Source organism: Chiloscyllium plagiosum, unplaced genomic scaffold (genome assembly GCF_037043375.1).
Source record: "Chiloscyllium plagiosum isolate Xiang-an unplaced genomic scaffold, Cpla_swu_hap1 HiC_scaffold_14, whole genome shotgun sequence".
NCBI lineage: Eukaryota > Metazoa > Chordata > Chondrichthyes > Orectolobiformes > Hemiscylliidae > Chiloscyllium > Chiloscyllium plagiosum.
The window spans coordinates 12,564,073-12,580,094 of record NW_028270152.1 but is presented as its reverse complement, the minus strand read 5'-3'; the positions used below and the strand labels follow the sequence as shown (position 1 = coordinate 12,580,094).

Sequence of the window (16,022 nt, the reverse complement as noted above, 5' to 3'; positions counted from 1 at the left end):
CATTTCTGAAGTTGACTGCTTGGCTCTGGTCAACTCGCTCGTCAAATGCACAACGAGGAACTGGTCCCTCCAGTCCTCGACAAGTTCCACGTCGTGCTCCGTTCACCGTCAACATGTCTCGCCAGCTTCACCCCATCTCTCCTCTACCTCTCGAAATGCTGCACGTGATGCCATCCGTCTGCAAATGGTCAGTATCAGTCTAAGCTGCTTTGCAAGCAACCCGATGCACCGGAACAATTTGAACAAATCGCCTCTGCTCCGGCTTCAGTCCGTCCACTGTTAAAACCTTCAGTTATTACTCTGCAGGCTTGAGGATTCCCAAGTTCTCTGCAACCATCTCCAAAGCGGCATGCAAGTCACTGACTGTTTACCCGACCGAGTCTGTTTGTGAATACTTTTCCATCGTCATTCTGCACGATCATTTCTGAAGTGACCGCTTGTGTCGAAAACAAGGACAGTCCAAAGCGATTTCCTGAGGCGCACCTCTGGAACGCTCAAATCAACCTAAAGTCAGGCGGCCATGCGCATGTCAGCATCTCTCCTGCAACCTTTCCATTGCGATCAGGGATCACCAGTTTTTGCAAGCTGGAACAGCTGGCCGTCAGCAAGCTTATGAGCGAGGGAGTGTTTGATAGAGAGAGTGCAAAGGCCACCATGTACGCGTTGCTGACTCAAAGACTGTTTTGTGCGTTCGCAGATGTTGGTCAATGAACAGTAGGAGAATTTGAATTGGTGCAGGATTGAGGGTTTGTCCATTTGATTATTTGACTGTTTTGGAATGCTCGTTACGGAGCCAATGAGAAGAAATGTGCCATGAGACTGGAAGCAAAAGGCACAGCATCGCTGCAGGAGCACCATGCAGAAGGAGGGTGAGAAGCAATCCAAACCACCCTTGCACCAGCAAGGAAAGGTGCAGAGCTTCACATTTACTCACTCGCCTCCATCACAGCTAAACAAAGGAGGGAGCGCGCAAGCAGTCCTGCACTTGCCGAAACCCGGGATTGAACCAGGGACTTTTAGATCTTCAGTCTAACGCTCTCCCAACTGAGCTATTTCGGCAGCTGCTGCCAGCTCTGTGCGCTCAGGCACTTTGCTCGCGGCCACATTCACTTGGGATTTGCCCAGAGTATTTGTTCCAAATCTCCTCACAACATCAACTTCTTCCGGCAAAAGTTCCCACCCTGTTTTCTCGGCGGACAGTTCGCTTCGGCCGCTGCCTCTTTATACCGTCTATATCTACACTGTCGTTCATTCTGCACAATCATTTCTGAAGTTGACTGCTTGGCTCTGGTCAACTCGCTCGTCAAATGCACAACGAGGAACTGGTCCCTCCAGTCCTCGACAAGTTCCACGTCGTGCTCCGTTCACCGTCAACATGTCTCGCCAGCTTCACCCCATCTCTCCTCTACCTCTCGAAATGCTGCACGTGATGCCATCCGTCTGCAAATGGTCAGTATCAGTCTAAGCTGCTTTGCAAGCAACCCGATGCACCGGAACAATTTGAACAAATCGCCTCTGCTCCGGCTTCAGTCCGTCCACTGTTAAAACCTTCAGTTATTACTCTGCAGGCTTGAGGATTCCCAAGTTCTCTGCAACCATCTCCAAAGCGGCATGCAAGTCACTGACTGTTTACCCGACCGAGTCTGTTTGTGAATACTTTTCCATCGTCATTCTGCACGATCATTTCTGAAGTGACCGCTTGTGTCGAAAACAAGGACAGTCCAAAGCGATTTCCTGAGGCGCACCTCTGGAACGCTCAAATCAACCTAAAGTCAGGCGGCCATGCGCATGTCAGCATCTCTCCTGCAACCTTTCCATTGCGATCAGGGATCACCAGTTTTTGCAAGCTGGAACAGCTGGCCGTCAGCAAGCTTATGAGCGAGGGAGTGTTTGATAGAGAGAGTGCAAAGGCCACCATGTACGCGTTGCTGACTCAAAGACTGTTTTGTGCGTTCGCAGATGTTGGTCAATGAACAGTAGGAGAATTTGAATTGGTGCAGGATTGAGGGTTTGTCCATTTGATTATTTGACTGTTTTGGAATGCTCGTTACGGAGCCAATGAGAAGAAATGTGCCATGAGACTGGAAGCAAAAGGCACAGCATCGCTGCAGGAGCACCATGCAGAAGGAGGGTGAGAAGCAATCCAAACCACCCTTTCGCCAGCAAGGAAAGGTGCAGAGCTTCACATTTATTCACTCGCCTCCATCACAGCTAAACAAAGGAGGGAGCGCGCAAGCAGTCCTGCACTTGCCGAAACCCGGGACCTTTAGATCTTCAGTCTAACGCTCTCCCAACTGAGCTATTTCGGCAGCTGCTGCCAGCTCAGCGCGCTCAGGCACTTTGCTCGCGACCACATTCACTTGGGATTTGCCCAGCGTATTTGTTCCAAATCTCCTCACAACATCAACTTCTTCCGGCAAAATTTCCCACCCTGTTTTCTCGGCGGACAGTTCGCTTCGGCCGCTGCCTCTTTATACCGTCTATATCTACACTGTCGTTCATTCTGCACAATCATTTCTGAAATTGACTGCTTGGCTCTGGTCAACTCGCTCGTCAAATGCACAACGAGGAACTGGTCCCTCCAGTCCTCGACAAGTTCCACGTCGTGCTCCGTTCACCGTCAACATGTCTCGCCAGCTTCACCCCATCTCTCCTCTACCTCTCGAAATGCTGCACGTGATACCATCCGTCTGCAAATGGTCAGTATCAGTCTAAGCTGCTTTGCAAGCAACCCGATGCACCGGAACAATTTGAACAAATCGCCTCTGCTCCGGCTTCAGTCCGTCCACTGTTAAAACCTTCAGTTATTACTCTGCAGGCTTGAGGATTCCCAAGTTCTCTGCAACCATCTCCAAAGCGGCATGCAAGTCACTGACTGTTTACCCGACCGAGTCTGTTTGTGAATACTTTTCCATCGTCATTCTGCACGATCATTTCTGAAGTGACCGCTTGTGTCGAAAACAAGGACAGTCCAAAGCGATTTCCTGAGGCGCACCTCTGGAACGCTCAAATCAACCTAAAGTCAGGCGGCCATGCGCATGTCAGCATCTCTCCTGCAACCTTTCCATTGCGATCAGGGATCACCAGTTTTTGCAAGCTGGAACAGCTGGCCGTCAGCAAGCTTATGAGCGAGGGAGTGTTTGATAGAGAGAGTGCAAAGGCCACCATGTACGCGTTGCTGACTCAAAGACTGTTTTGTGCGTTCGCAGATGTTGGTCAATGAACAGTAGGAGAATTTGAATTGGTGCAGGATTGAGGGTTTGTCCATTTGATTATTTGACTGTTTTGGAATGCTCGTGACGGAGCCAATGAGAAGAAATGTGCCATGAGACTGGAAGCAAAAGGCACAGCATCGCTGCAGGAGCACCATGCAGAAGGAGGGTGAGAAGCAATCCAAACCACCCTTGCGCCAGCAAGGAAAGGTGCAGAGCTTCACATTTACTCACTCGCCTCCATCACAGCTAAACAAAGGAGGGAGCGCGCAAGCGGTCCTGCACTTGCCGAAACCCGGGATTGAACCAGGGACCTTTAGATCTTCAGTCTAACGCTCTCCCAACTGAGCTATTTCAGCAGCTGCTGCCAGCTCTGTGCGCTCAGGCACTTTGCTCGCGGCCACATTCACTTGGGATTTGCCCAGCGTATTTGTTCCAAATCTCCTCACAACATCAACTTCTTCCGGCAAAATTTCCCACCCTGTTTTCTCGGCGGACAGTTCGCTTCGGCCGCTGCCTCTTTATACCGTCTATATCTACACTGTCGTTCATTCTGCACAATCATTTCTGAAGTTGACTGCTTGGCTCTGGTCAACTCGCTCGTCAAATGCACAACGAGGAACTGGTCCCTCCAGTCCTCGACAAGTTCCACGTCGTGCTCCGTTCACCGTCAACATGTCTCGCCAGCTTCACCCCATCTCTCCTCTACCTCTCGAAATGCTGCACGTGATGCCATCCGTCTGCAAATGGTCAGTATCAGTCTAAGCTGCTTTGCAAGCAACCCGATGCACCGGAACAATTTGAACAAATCGCCTCTGCTCCGGCTTCAGTCCGTCCACTGTTAAAACCTTCAGTTATTACTCTGCAGGCTTGAGGATTCCCAAGTTCTCTGCAACCATCTCCAAAGCGGCATGCAAGTCACTGACTGTTTACCCGACCGAGTCTGTTTGTGAATACTTTTCCATCGTCATTCTGCACGATCATTTCTGAAGTGACCGCTTGTGTCGAAAACAAGGACAGTCCAAAGCGATTTCCTGAGGCGCACCTCTGGAACGCTCAAATCAACCTAAAGTCAGGCGGCCATGCGCATGTCAGCATCTCTCCTGCAACCTTTCCATTGCGATCAGGGATCACCAGTTTTTGCAAGCTGGACCAGCTGGCCGTCAGCAAGCTTATGAGCGAGGGAGTGTTTGATAGAGAGAGTGCAAAGGCCACCATGTACGCGTTGCTGACTCAAAGACTGTTTTGTGCGTTCGCAGATGTTGGTCAATGAACAGTAGGAGAATTTGAATTGGTGCAGGATTGAGGGTTTGTCCATTTGATTATTTGACTGTTTTGGAATGCTCGTTACGGAGCCAATGAGAAGAAATGTGCCATGAGACTGGAAGCAAAAGGCACAGCATCGCTGCAGGAGCACCATGCAGAAGGAGGGTGAGAAGCAATCCAAACCACCCTTTCGCCAGCAAGGAAAGGTGCAGAGCTTCACATTTATTCACTCGCCTCCATCACAGCTAAACAAAGGAGGGAGCGCGCAAGCAGTCCTGCACTTGCCGAAACCCGGGACCTTTAGATCTTCAGTCTAACGCTCTCCCAACTGAGCTATTTCGGCAGCTGCTGCCAGCTCAGCGCGCTCAGGCACTTTGCTCGCGACCACATTCACTTGGGATTTGCCCAGCGTATTTGTTCCAAATCTCCTCACAACATCAACTTCTTCCGGCAAAATTTCCCACCCTGTTTTCTCGGCGGACAGTTCGCTTCGGCCGCTGCCTCTTTATACCGTCTATATCTACACTGTCGTTCATTCTGCACAATCATTTCTGAAGTTGACTGCTTGGCTCTGGTCAACTCGCTCGTCAAATGCACAACGAGGAACTGGTCCCTCCAGTCCTCGACAAGTTCCACGTCGTGCTCCGTTCACCGTCAACATGTCTCGCCAGCTTCACCCCATCTCTCCTCTACCTCTCGAAATGCTGCACGTGATGCCATCCGTCTGCAAATGGTCAGTATCAGTCTAAGCTGCTTTGCAAGCAACCCGATGCACCGGAACAATTTGAACAAATCGCCTCTGCTCCGGCTTCAGTCCGTCCACTGTTAAAACCTTCAGTTATTACTCTGCAGGCTTGAGGATTCCCAAGTTCTCTGCAACCATCTCCAAAGCGGCATGCAAGTCACTGACTGTTTACCCGACCGAGTCTGTTTGTGAATACTTTTCCATCGTCATTCTGCACGATCATTTCTGAAGTGACCGCTTGTGTCGAAAACAAGGACAGTCCAAAGCGATTTCCTGAGGCGCACCTCTGGAACGCTCAAATCAACCTAAAGTCAGGCGGCCATGCGCATGTCAGCATCTCTCCTGCAACCTTTCCATTGCGATCAGGGATCACCAGTTTTTGCAAGCTGGACCAGCTGGCCGTCAGCAAGCTTATGAGCGAGGGAGTGTTTGATAGAGAGAGTGCAAAGGCCACCATGTACGCGTTGCTGACTCAAAGACTGTTTTGTGCGTTCGCAGATGTTGGTCAATGAACAGTAGGAGAATTTGAATTGGTGCAGGATTGAGGGTTTGTCCATTTGATTATTTGACTGTTTTGGAATGCTCGTTACGGAGCCAATGAGAAGAAATGTGCCATGAGACTGGAAGCAAAAGGCACAGCATCGCTGCAGGAGCACCATGCAGAAGGAGGGTGAGAAGCAATCCAAACCACCCTTTCGCCAGCAAGGAAAGGTGCAGAGCTTCACATTTATTCACTCGCCTCCATCACAGCTAAACAAAGAAGGGAGCGCGCAAGCAGTCCTGCACTTGCCGAAACCCGGGACCTTTAGATCTTCAGTCTAACGCTCTCCCAACTGAGCTATTTCGGCAGCTGCTGCCAGCTCAGCGCGCTCAGGCACTTTGCTCGCGACCACATTCACTTGGGATTTGCCCAGCGTATTTGTTCCAAATCTCCTCACAACATCAACTTCTTCCGGCAAAATTTCCCACCCTGTTTTCTCGGCGGACAGTTCGCTTCGGCCGCTGCCTCTTTATACCGTCTATATCTACACTGTCGTTCATTCTGCACAATCATTTCTGAAGTTGACTGCTTGGCTCTGGTCAACTCGCTCGTCAAATGCACAACGAGGAACTGGTCCCTCCAGTCCTCGACAAGTTCCACGTCGTGCTCCGTTCACCGTCAACATGTCTCGCCAGCTTCACCCCATCTCTCCTCTACCTCTCGAAATGCTGCACGTGATGCCATCCGTCTGCAAATGGTCAGTATCAGTCTAAGCTGCTTTGCAAGCAACCCGATGCACCGGAACAATTTGAACAAATCGCCTCTGCTCCGGCTTCAGTCCGTCCACTGTTAAAACCTTCAGTTATTACTCTGCAGGCTTGAGGATTCCCAAGTTCTCTGCAACCATCTCCAAAGCGGCATGCAAGTCACTGACTGTTTACCCGACTGAGTCTGTTTGTGAATACTTTTCCATCGTCATTCTGCACGATCATTTCTGAAGTGACCGCTTGTGTCGAAAACAAGGACAGTCCAAAGCGATTTCCTGAGGCGCACCTCTGGAACGCTCAAATCAACCTAAAGTCAGGCGGCCATGCGCATGTCAGCATCTCTCCTGCAACCTTTCCATTGCGATCAGGGATCACCAGTTTTTGCAAGCTGGAACAGCTGGCCGTCAGCAAGCTTATGAGCGAGGGAGTGTTTGATAGAGAGAGTGCAAAGGCCACCATGTACGCGTTGCTGACTCAAAGACTGTTTTGTGCGTTCGCAGATGTTGGTCAATGAACAGTAGGAGAATTTGAATTGGTGCAGGATTGAGGGTTTGTCCATTTGATTATTTGACTGTTTTGGAATGCTCGTTACGGAGCCAATGAGAAGAAATGTGCCATGAGACTGGAAGCAAAAGGCACAGCATCGCTGCAGGAGCACCATGCAGAAGGAGGGTGAGAAGCAATCCAAACCACCCTTGCGCCAGCAAGGAAAGGTGCAGAGCTTCACATTTACTCACTCGCCTCCATCACAGCTAAACAAAGGAGGGAGCGCGCAAGCAGTCCTGCACTTGCCGAAACCCGGGATTGAACCAGGGACCTTTAGATCTTCAGTCTAACGCTCTCCCAACTGAGCTATTTCAGCAGCTGCTGCCAGCTCTGTGCGCTCAGGCACTTTGCTCGCGGCCACATTCACTTGGGATTTGCCCAGCGTATTTGTTCCAAATCTCCTCACAACATCAACTTCTTCCGGCAAAATTTCCCACCCTGTTTTCTCGGCGGACAGTTCGCTTCGGCCGCTGCCTCTTTATACCGTCTATATCTACACTGTCGTTCATTCTGCACAATCATTTCTGAAGTTGACTGCTTGGCTCTGGTCAACTCGCTCGTCAAATGCACAACGAGGAACTGGTCCCTCCAGTCCTCGACAAGTTCCACGTCGTGCTCCGTTCACCGTCAACATGTCTCGCCAGCTTCACCCCATCTCTCCTCTACCTCTCGAAATGCTGCACGTGATGCCATCCGTCTGCAAATGGTCAGTATCAGTCTAAGCTGCTTTGCAAGCAACCCGATGCACCGGAACAATTTGAACAAATCGCCTCTGCTCCGGCTTCAGTCCGTCCACTGTTAAAACCTTCAGTTATTACTCTGCAGGCTTGAGGATTCCCAAGTTCTCTGCAACCATCTCCAAAGCGGCATGCAAGTCACTGACTGTTTACCCGACCGAGTCTGTTTGTGAATACTTTTCCATCGTCATTCTGCACGATCATTTCTGAAGTGACCGCTTGTGTCGAAAACAAGGACAGTCCAAAGCGATTTCCTGAGGCGCACCTCTGGAACGCTCAAATCAACCTAAAGTCAGGCGGCCATGCGCATGTCAGCATCTCTCCTGCAACCTTTCCATTGCGATCAGGGATCACCAGTTTTTGCAAGCTGGACCAGCTGGCCGTCAGCAAGCTTATGAGCGAGGGAGTGTTTGATAGAGAGAGTGCAAAGGCCACCATGTACGCGTTGCTGACTCAAAGACTGTTTTGTGCGTTCGCAGATGTTGGTCAATGAACAGTAGGAGAATTTGAATTGGTGCAGGATTGAGGGTTTGTCCATTTGATTATTTGACTGTTTTGGAATGCTCGTTACGGAGCCAATGAGAAGAAATGTGCCATGAGACTGGAAGCAAAAGGCACAGCATCGCTGCAGGAGGAGGGTGAGAAGCAATCCAAACCACCCTTGCGCCAGCAAGGAAAGGTGCAGAGCTTCACATTTACTCACTCGCCTCCATCACAGCTAAACAAAGGAGGGAGCGCGCAAGCAGTCCTGCACTTGCCGAAACCCGGGATTGAACCAGGGACCTTTAGATCTTCAGTCTAACGCTCTCCCAACTGAGCTATTTCGGCAGCTGCTGCCAGCTCTGTGCGCTCAGGCACTTTGCTCGCGGCCACATTCACTTGGGATTTGCCCAGCGTATTTGTTCCAAATCTCCTCACAACATCAACTTCTTCCGGCAAAATTTCCCACCCTGTTTTCTCGGCGGACAGTTCGCTTCGGCCGCTGCCTCTTTATACCGTCTATATCTACACTGTCGTTCATTCTGCACAATCATTTCTGAAGTTGACTGCTTGGCTCTGGTCAACTCGCTCGTCAAATGCACAACGAGGAACTGGTCCCTCCAGTCCTCGACAAGTTCCACGTCGTGCTCCGTTCACCGTCAACATGTCTCGCCAGCTTCACCCCATCTCTCCTCTACCTCTCGAAATGCTGCACGTGATGCCATCCGTCTGCAAATGGTCAGTATCAGTCTAAGCTGCTTTGCAAGCAACCCGATGCACCGGAACAATTTGAACAAATCGCCTCTGCTCCGGCTTCAGTCCGTCCACTGTTAAAACCTTCAGTTATTACTCTGCAGGCTTGAGGATTCCCAAGTTCTCTGCAACCATCTCCAAAGCGGCATGCAAGTCACTGACTGTTTACCCGACCGAGTCTGTTTGTGAATACTTTTCCATCGTCATTCTGCACGATCATTTCTGAAGTGACCGCTTGTGTCGAAAACAAGGACAGTCCAAAGCGATTTCCTGAGGCGCACCTCTGGAACGCTCAAATCAACCTAAAGTCAGGCGGCCATGCGCATGTCAGCATCTCTCCTGCAACCTTTCCATTGCGATCAGGGATCACCAGTTTTTGCAAGCTGGAACAGCTGGCCGTCAGCAAGCTTATGAGCGAGGGAGTGTTTGATAGAGAGAGTGCAAAGGCCACCATGTACGCGTTGCTGACTCAAAGACTGTTTTGTGCGTTCGCAGATGTTGGTCAATGAACAGTAGGAGAATTTGAATTGGTGCAGGATTGAGGGTTTGTCCATTTGATTATTTGACTGTTTTGGAATGCTCGTTACGGAGCCAATGAGAAGAAATGTGCCATGAGACTGGAAGCAAAAGGCACAGCATCGCTGCAGGAGCACCATGCAGAAGGAGGGTGAGAAGCAATCCAAACCACCCTTTCGCCAGCAAGGAAAGGTGCAGAGCTTCACATTTATTCACTCGCCTCCATCACAGCTAAACAAAGGAGGGAGCGCGCAAGCAGTCCTGCACTTGCCGAAACCCGGGACCTTTAGATCTTCAGTCTAACGCTCTCCCAACTGAGCTATTTCGGCAGCTGCTGCCAGCTCAGCGCGCTCAGGCACTTTGCTCGCGACCACATTCACTTGGGATTTGCCCAGCGTATTTGTTCCAAATCTCCTCACAACATCAACTTCTTCCGGCAAAATTTCCCACCCTGTTTTCTCGGCGGACAGTTCGCTTCGGCCGCTGCCTCTTTATACCGTCTATATCTACACTGTCGTTCATTCTGCACAATCATTTCTGAAGTTGACTGCTTGGCTCTGGTCAACTCGCTCGTCAAATGCACAACGAGGAACTGGTCCCTCCAGTCCTCGACAAGTTCCACGTCGTGCTCCGTTCACCGTCAACATGTCTCGCCAGCTTCACCCCATCTCTCCTCTACCTCTCGAAATGCTGCACGTGATGCCATCCGTCTGCAAATGGTCAGTATCAGTCTAAGCTGCTTTGCAAGCAACCCGATGCACCGGAACAATTTGAACAAATCGCCTCTGCTCCGGCTTCAGTCCGTCCACTGTTAAAACCTTCAGTTATTACTCTGCAGGCTTGAGGATTCCCAAGTTCTCTGCAACCATCTCCAAAGCGGCATGCAAGTCACTGACTGTTTACCCGACCGAGTCTGTTTGTGAATACTTTTCCATCGTCATTCTGCACGATCATTTCTGAAGTGACCGCTTGTGTCGAAAACAAGGACAGTCCAAAGCGATTTCCTGAGGCGCACCTCTGGAACGCTCAAATCAACCTAAAGTCAGGCGGCCATGCGCATGTCAGCATCTCTCCTGCAACCTTTCCATTGCGATCAGGGATCACCAGTTTTTGCAAGCTGGAACAGCTGGCCGTCAGCAAGCTTATGAGCGAGGGAGTGTTTGATAGAGAGAGTGCAAAGGCCACCATGTACGCGTTGCTGACTCAAAGACTGTTTTGTGCGTTCGCAGATGTCGGTCAATGAACAGTAGGAGAATTTGAATTGGTGCAGGATTGAGGGTTTGTCCATTTGATTATTTGACTGTTTTGGAATGCTCGTTACGGAGCCAATGAGAAGAAATGTGCCATGAGACTGGAAGCAAAAGGCACAGCATCGCTGCAGGAGCACCATGCAGAAGGAGAGTGAGAAGCAATCCAAACCACCCTTTCGCCAGCAAGGAAAGGTGCAGAGCTTCACATTTATTCACTCGCCTCCATCACAGCTAAACAAAGGAGGGAGCGCGCAAGCAGTCCTGCACTTGCCGAAACCCGGGACCTTTAGATCTTCAGTCTAACGCTCTCCCAACTGAGCTATTTCGGCAGCTGCTGCCAGCTCAGCGCGCTCAGGCACTTTGCTCGCGACCACATTCACTTGGGATTTGCCCAGCGTATTTGTTCCAAATCTCCTCACAACATCAACTTCTTCCGGCAAAATTTCCCACCCTGTTTTCTCGGCGGACAGTTCGCTTCGGCCGCTGCCTCTTTATACCGTCTATATCTACACTGTCGTTCATTCTGCACAATCATTTCTGAAGTTGACTGCTTGGCTCTGGTCAACTCGCTCGTCAAATGCACAACGAGGAACTGGTCCCTCCAGTCCTCGACAAGTTCCACGTCGTGCTCCGTTCACCGTCAACATGTCTCGCCAGCTTCACCCCATCTCTCCTCTACCTCTCGAAATGCTGCACGTGATGCCATCCGTCTGCAAATGGTCAGTATCAGTCTAAGCTGCTTTGCAAGCAACCCGATGCACCGGAACAATTTGAACAAATCGCCTCTGCTCCGGCTTCAGTCCGTCCACTGTTAAAACCTTCAGTTATTACTCTGCAGGCTTGAGGATTCCCAAGTTCTCTGCAACCATCTCCAAAGCGGCATGCAAGTCACTGACTGTTTACCCGACCGAGTCTGTTTGTGAATACTTTTCCATCGTCATTCTGCACGATCATTTCTGAAGTGACCGCTTGTGTCGAAAACAAGGACAGTCCAAAGCGATTTCCTGAGGCGCACCTCTGGAACGCTCAAATCAACCTAAAGTCAGGCGGCCATGCGCATGTCAGCATCTCTCCTGCAACCTTTCCATTGCGATCAGGGATCACCAGTTTTTGCAAGCTGGAACAGCTGGCCGTCAGCAAACTTATGAGCGAGGGAGTGTTTGATAGAGAGAGTGCAAAGGCCACCATGTACGCGTTGCTGACTCAAAGACTGTTTTGTGCGTTCGCAGATGTTGGTCAATGAACAGTAGGAGAATTTGAATTGGTGCAGGATTGAGGGTTTGTCCATTTGATTATTTGACTGTTTTGGAATGCTCGTTACGGAGCCAATGAGAAGAAATGTGCCATGAGACTGGAAGCAAAAGGCACAGCATCGCTGCAGGAGCACCATGCAGAAGGAGGGTGAGAAGCAATCCAAACCACCCTTGCGCCAGCAAGGAAAGGTGCAGAGCTTCACATTTACTCACTCGCCTCCATCACAGCTAAACAAAGGAGGGAGCGCGCAAGCAGTCCTGCACTTGCCGAAACCCGGGATTGAACGAGGGACCTTTAGATCTTCAGTCTAACGCTCTCCCAACTGAGCTATTTCGGCAGCTGCTGCCAGCTCTGTGCGCTCAGGCACTTTGCTCGCGGCCACATTCACTTGGGATTTGCCCAGCGTATTTGTTCCAAATCTCCTCACAACATCAACTTCTTCCGGCAAAATTTCCCACCCTGTTTTCTCGGCGGACAGTTCGCTTCGGCCGCTGCCTCTTTATACCGTCTATATCTACACTGTCGTTCATTCTGCACAATCATTTCTGAAGTTGACTGCTTGGCTCTGGTCAACTCGCTCGTCAAATGCACAACGAGGAACTGGTCCCTCCAGTCCTCGACAAGTTCCACGTCGTGCTCCGTTCACCGTCAACATGTCTCGCCAGCTTCACCCCATCTCTCCTCTACCTCTCGAAATGCTGCACGTGATGCCATCCGTCTGCAAATGGTCAGTATCAGTCTAAGCTGCTTTGCAAGCAACCCGATGCACCGGAACAATTGAACAAATCGCCTCTGCTCCGGCTTCAGTCCGTCCACTGTTAAAACCTTCAGTTATTACTCTGCAGGCTTGAGGATTCCCAAGTTCTCTGCAACCATCTCCAAAGCGGCATGCAAGTCACTGACTGTTTACCCGACCGAGTCTGTTTGTGAATACTTTTCCATCGTCATTCTGCACGATCATTTCTGAAGTGACCGCTTGTGTCGAAAACAAGGACAGTCCAAAGCGATTTCCTGAGGCGCACCTCTGGAACGCTCAAATCAACCTAAAGTCAGGCGGCCATGCGCATGTCAGCATCTCTCCTGCAACCTTTCCATTGCGATCAGGGATCACCAGTTTTTGCAAGCTGGAACAGCTGGCCGTCAGCAAGCTTATGAGCGAGGGAGTGTTTGATAGAGAGAGTGCAAAGGCCACCATGTACGCGTTGCTGACTCAAAGACTGTTTTGTGCGTTCGCAGATGTTGGTCAATGAACAGTAGGAGAATTTGAATTGGTGCAGGATTGAGGGTTTGTCCATTTGATTATTTGACTGTTTTGGAATGCTCGTTACGGAGCCAATGAGAAGAAATGTGCCATGAGACTGGAAGCAAAAGGCACAGCATCGCTGCAGGAGCACCATGCAGAAGGAGGGTGAGAAGCAATCCAAACCACCCTTTCGCCAGCAAGGAAAGGTGCAGAGCTTCACATTTATTCACTCGCCTCCATCACAGCTAAACAAAGGAGGGAGCGCGCAAGCAGTCCTGCACTTGCCGAAACCCGGGACCTTTAGATCTTCAGTCTAACGCTCTCCCAACTGAGCTATTTCGGCAGCTGCTGCCAGCTCAGCGCGCTCAGGCACTTTGCTCGCGACCACATTCACTTGGGATTTGCCCAGCGTATTTGTTCCAAATCTCCTCACAACATCAACTTCTTCCGGCAAAATTTCCCACCCTGTTTTCTCGGCGGACAGTTCGCTTCGGCCGCTGCCTCTTTATACCGTCTATATCTACACTGTCGTTCATTCTGCACAATCATTTCTGAAGTTGACTGCTTGGCTCTGGTCAACTCGCTCGTCAAATGCACAACGAGGAACTGGTCCCTCCAGTCCTCGACAAGTTCCACGTCGTGCTCCGTTCACCGTCAACATGTCTCGCCAGCTTCACCCCATCTCTCCTCTACCTCTCGAAATGCTGCACGTGATGCCATCCGTCTGCAAATGGTCAGTATCAGTCTAAGCTGCTTTGCAAGCAACCCGATGCACCGGAACAATTTGAACAAATCGCCTCTGCTCCGGCTTCAGTCCGTCCACTGTTAAAACCTTCAGTTATTACTCTGCAGGCTTGAGGATTCCCAAGTTCTCTGCAACCATCTCCAAAGCGGCATGCAAGTCACTGACTGTTTACCCGACCGAGTCTGTTTGTGAATACTTTTCCATCGTCATTCTGCACGATCATTTCTGAAGTGACCGCTTGTGTCGAAAACAAGGACAGTCCAAAGCGATTTCCTGAGGCGCACCTCTGGAACGCTCAAATCAACCTAAAGTCAGGCGGCCATGCGCATGTCAGCATCTCTCCTGCAACCTTTCCATTGCGATCAGGGATCACCAGTTTTTGCAAGCTGGAACAGCTGGCCGTCAGCAAGCTTATGAGCGAGGGAGTGTTTGATAGAGAGAGTGCAAAGGCCACCATGTACGCGTTGCTGACTCAAAGACTGTTTTGTGCGTTCGCAGATGTTGGTCAATGAACAGTAGGAGAATTTGAATTGGTGCAGGATTGAGGGTTTGTCCATTTGATTATTTGACTGTTTTGGAATGCTCGTTACGGAGCCAATGAGAAGAAATGTGCCATGAGACTGGAAGCAAAAGGCACAGCATCGCTGCAGGAGCACCATGCAGAAGGAGGGTGAGAAGCAATCCAAACCACCCTTGCGCCAGCAAGGAAAGGTGCAGAGCTTCACATTTACTCACTCGCCTCCATCACAGCTAAACAAAGGAGGGAGCGCGCAAGCAGTCCTGCACTTGCCGAAACCCGGGATTGAACCAGGGACCTTTAGATCTTCAGTCTAACGCTCTCCCAACTGAGCTATTTCAGCAGCTGCTGCCAGCTCTGTGCGCTCAGGCACTTTGCTCGCGGCCACATTCACTTGGGATTTGCCCAGCGTATTTGTTCCAAATCTCCTCACAACATCAACTTCTTCCGGCAAAATTTCCCACCCTGTTTTCTCGGCGGACAGTTCGCTTCGGCCGCTGCCTCTTTATACCGTCTATATCTACACTGTCGTTCATTCTGCACAATCATTTCTGAAGTTGACTGCTTGGCTCTGGTCAACTCGCTCGTCAAATGCACAACGAGGAACTGGTCCCTCCAGTCCTCGACAAGTTCCATGTCGTGCTCCGTTCACCGTCAACATGTCTCGCCAGCTTCACCCCATCTCTCCTCTACCTCTCGAAATGCTGCACGTGATGCCATCCGTCTGCAAATGGTCAGTATCAGTCTAAGCTGCTTTGCAAGCAACCCGATGCACCGGAACAATTTGAACAAATCGCCTCTGCTCCGGCTTCAGTCCGTCCACTGTTAAAACCTTCAGTTATTACTCTGCAGGCTTGAGGATTCCCAAGTTCTCTGCAACCATCTCCAAAGCGGCATGCAAGTCACTGACTGTTTACCCGACCGAGTCTGTTTGTGAATACTTTTCCATCGTCATTCTGCACGATCATTTCTGAAGTGACCGCTTGTGTCGAAAACAAGGACAGTCCAAAGCGATTTCCTGAGGCGCACCTCTGGAACGCTCAAATCAACCTAAAGTCAGGCGGCCATGCGCATGTCAGCATCTCTCCTGCAACCTTTCCATTGCGATCAGGGATCACCAGTTTTTGCAAGCTGGAACAGCTGGCCGTCAGCAAGCTTATGAGCGAGGGAGTGTTTGATAGAGAGAGTGCAAAGGCCACCATGTACGCGTTGCTGACTCAAAGACTGTTTTGTGCGTTCGCAGATGTTGGTCAATGAACAGTAGGAGAATTTGAATTGGTGCAGGATTGAGGGTTTGTCCATTTGATTATTTGACTGTTTTGGAATGCTCGTTACGGAGCCAATGAGAAGAAATGTGCCATGAGACTGGAAGCAAAAGGCACAGCATCGCTGCAGGAGCACCATGCAGAAGGAGGGTGAGAAGCAATCCAAACCACCCTTTCGCCAGCAAGGAAAGGTGCAGAGCTTCACATTTATTCACTCGCCTCCATCACAGCTAAACAAAGGAGGG

At 50.4% G+C, this 16,022-nt stretch overlaps 5 non-coding genes across 5 annotated transcripts; all 5 read right to left on the bottom strand.

The window, feature by feature from the left end:
* Positions 1–986: 986 nt before the first annotated feature.
* Positions 987–1,059, bottom strand: trnaf-gaa (transfer RNA phenylalanine (anticodon GAA)). The gene has a single exon. It is a non-coding gene; the product is annotated as a tRNA-Phe (tRNA).
* Positions 1,060–3,498: 2,439 nt separating this feature from the next.
* Positions 3,499–3,571, bottom strand: trnaf-gaa (transfer RNA phenylalanine (anticodon GAA)). The gene has a single exon. It is a non-coding gene; the product is annotated as a tRNA-Phe (tRNA).
* Positions 3,572–7,260: 3,689 nt separating this feature from the next.
* trnaf-gaa (transfer RNA phenylalanine (anticodon GAA)) lies at positions 7,261–7,333 on the bottom strand. Its single transcript has one exon. It is a non-coding gene; the product is annotated as a tRNA-Phe (tRNA).
* Positions 7,334–8,509: 1,176 nt separating this feature from the next.
* Positions 8,510–8,582, bottom strand: trnaf-gaa (transfer RNA phenylalanine (anticodon GAA)). The gene has a single exon. It is a non-coding gene; the product is annotated as a tRNA-Phe (tRNA).
* Positions 8,583–14,782: 6,200 nt separating this feature from the next.
* Positions 14,783–14,855, bottom strand: trnaf-gaa (transfer RNA phenylalanine (anticodon GAA)). Its single transcript has one exon. It is a non-coding gene; the product is annotated as a tRNA-Phe (tRNA).
* Positions 14,856–16,022: the final 1,167 nt, after the last annotated feature.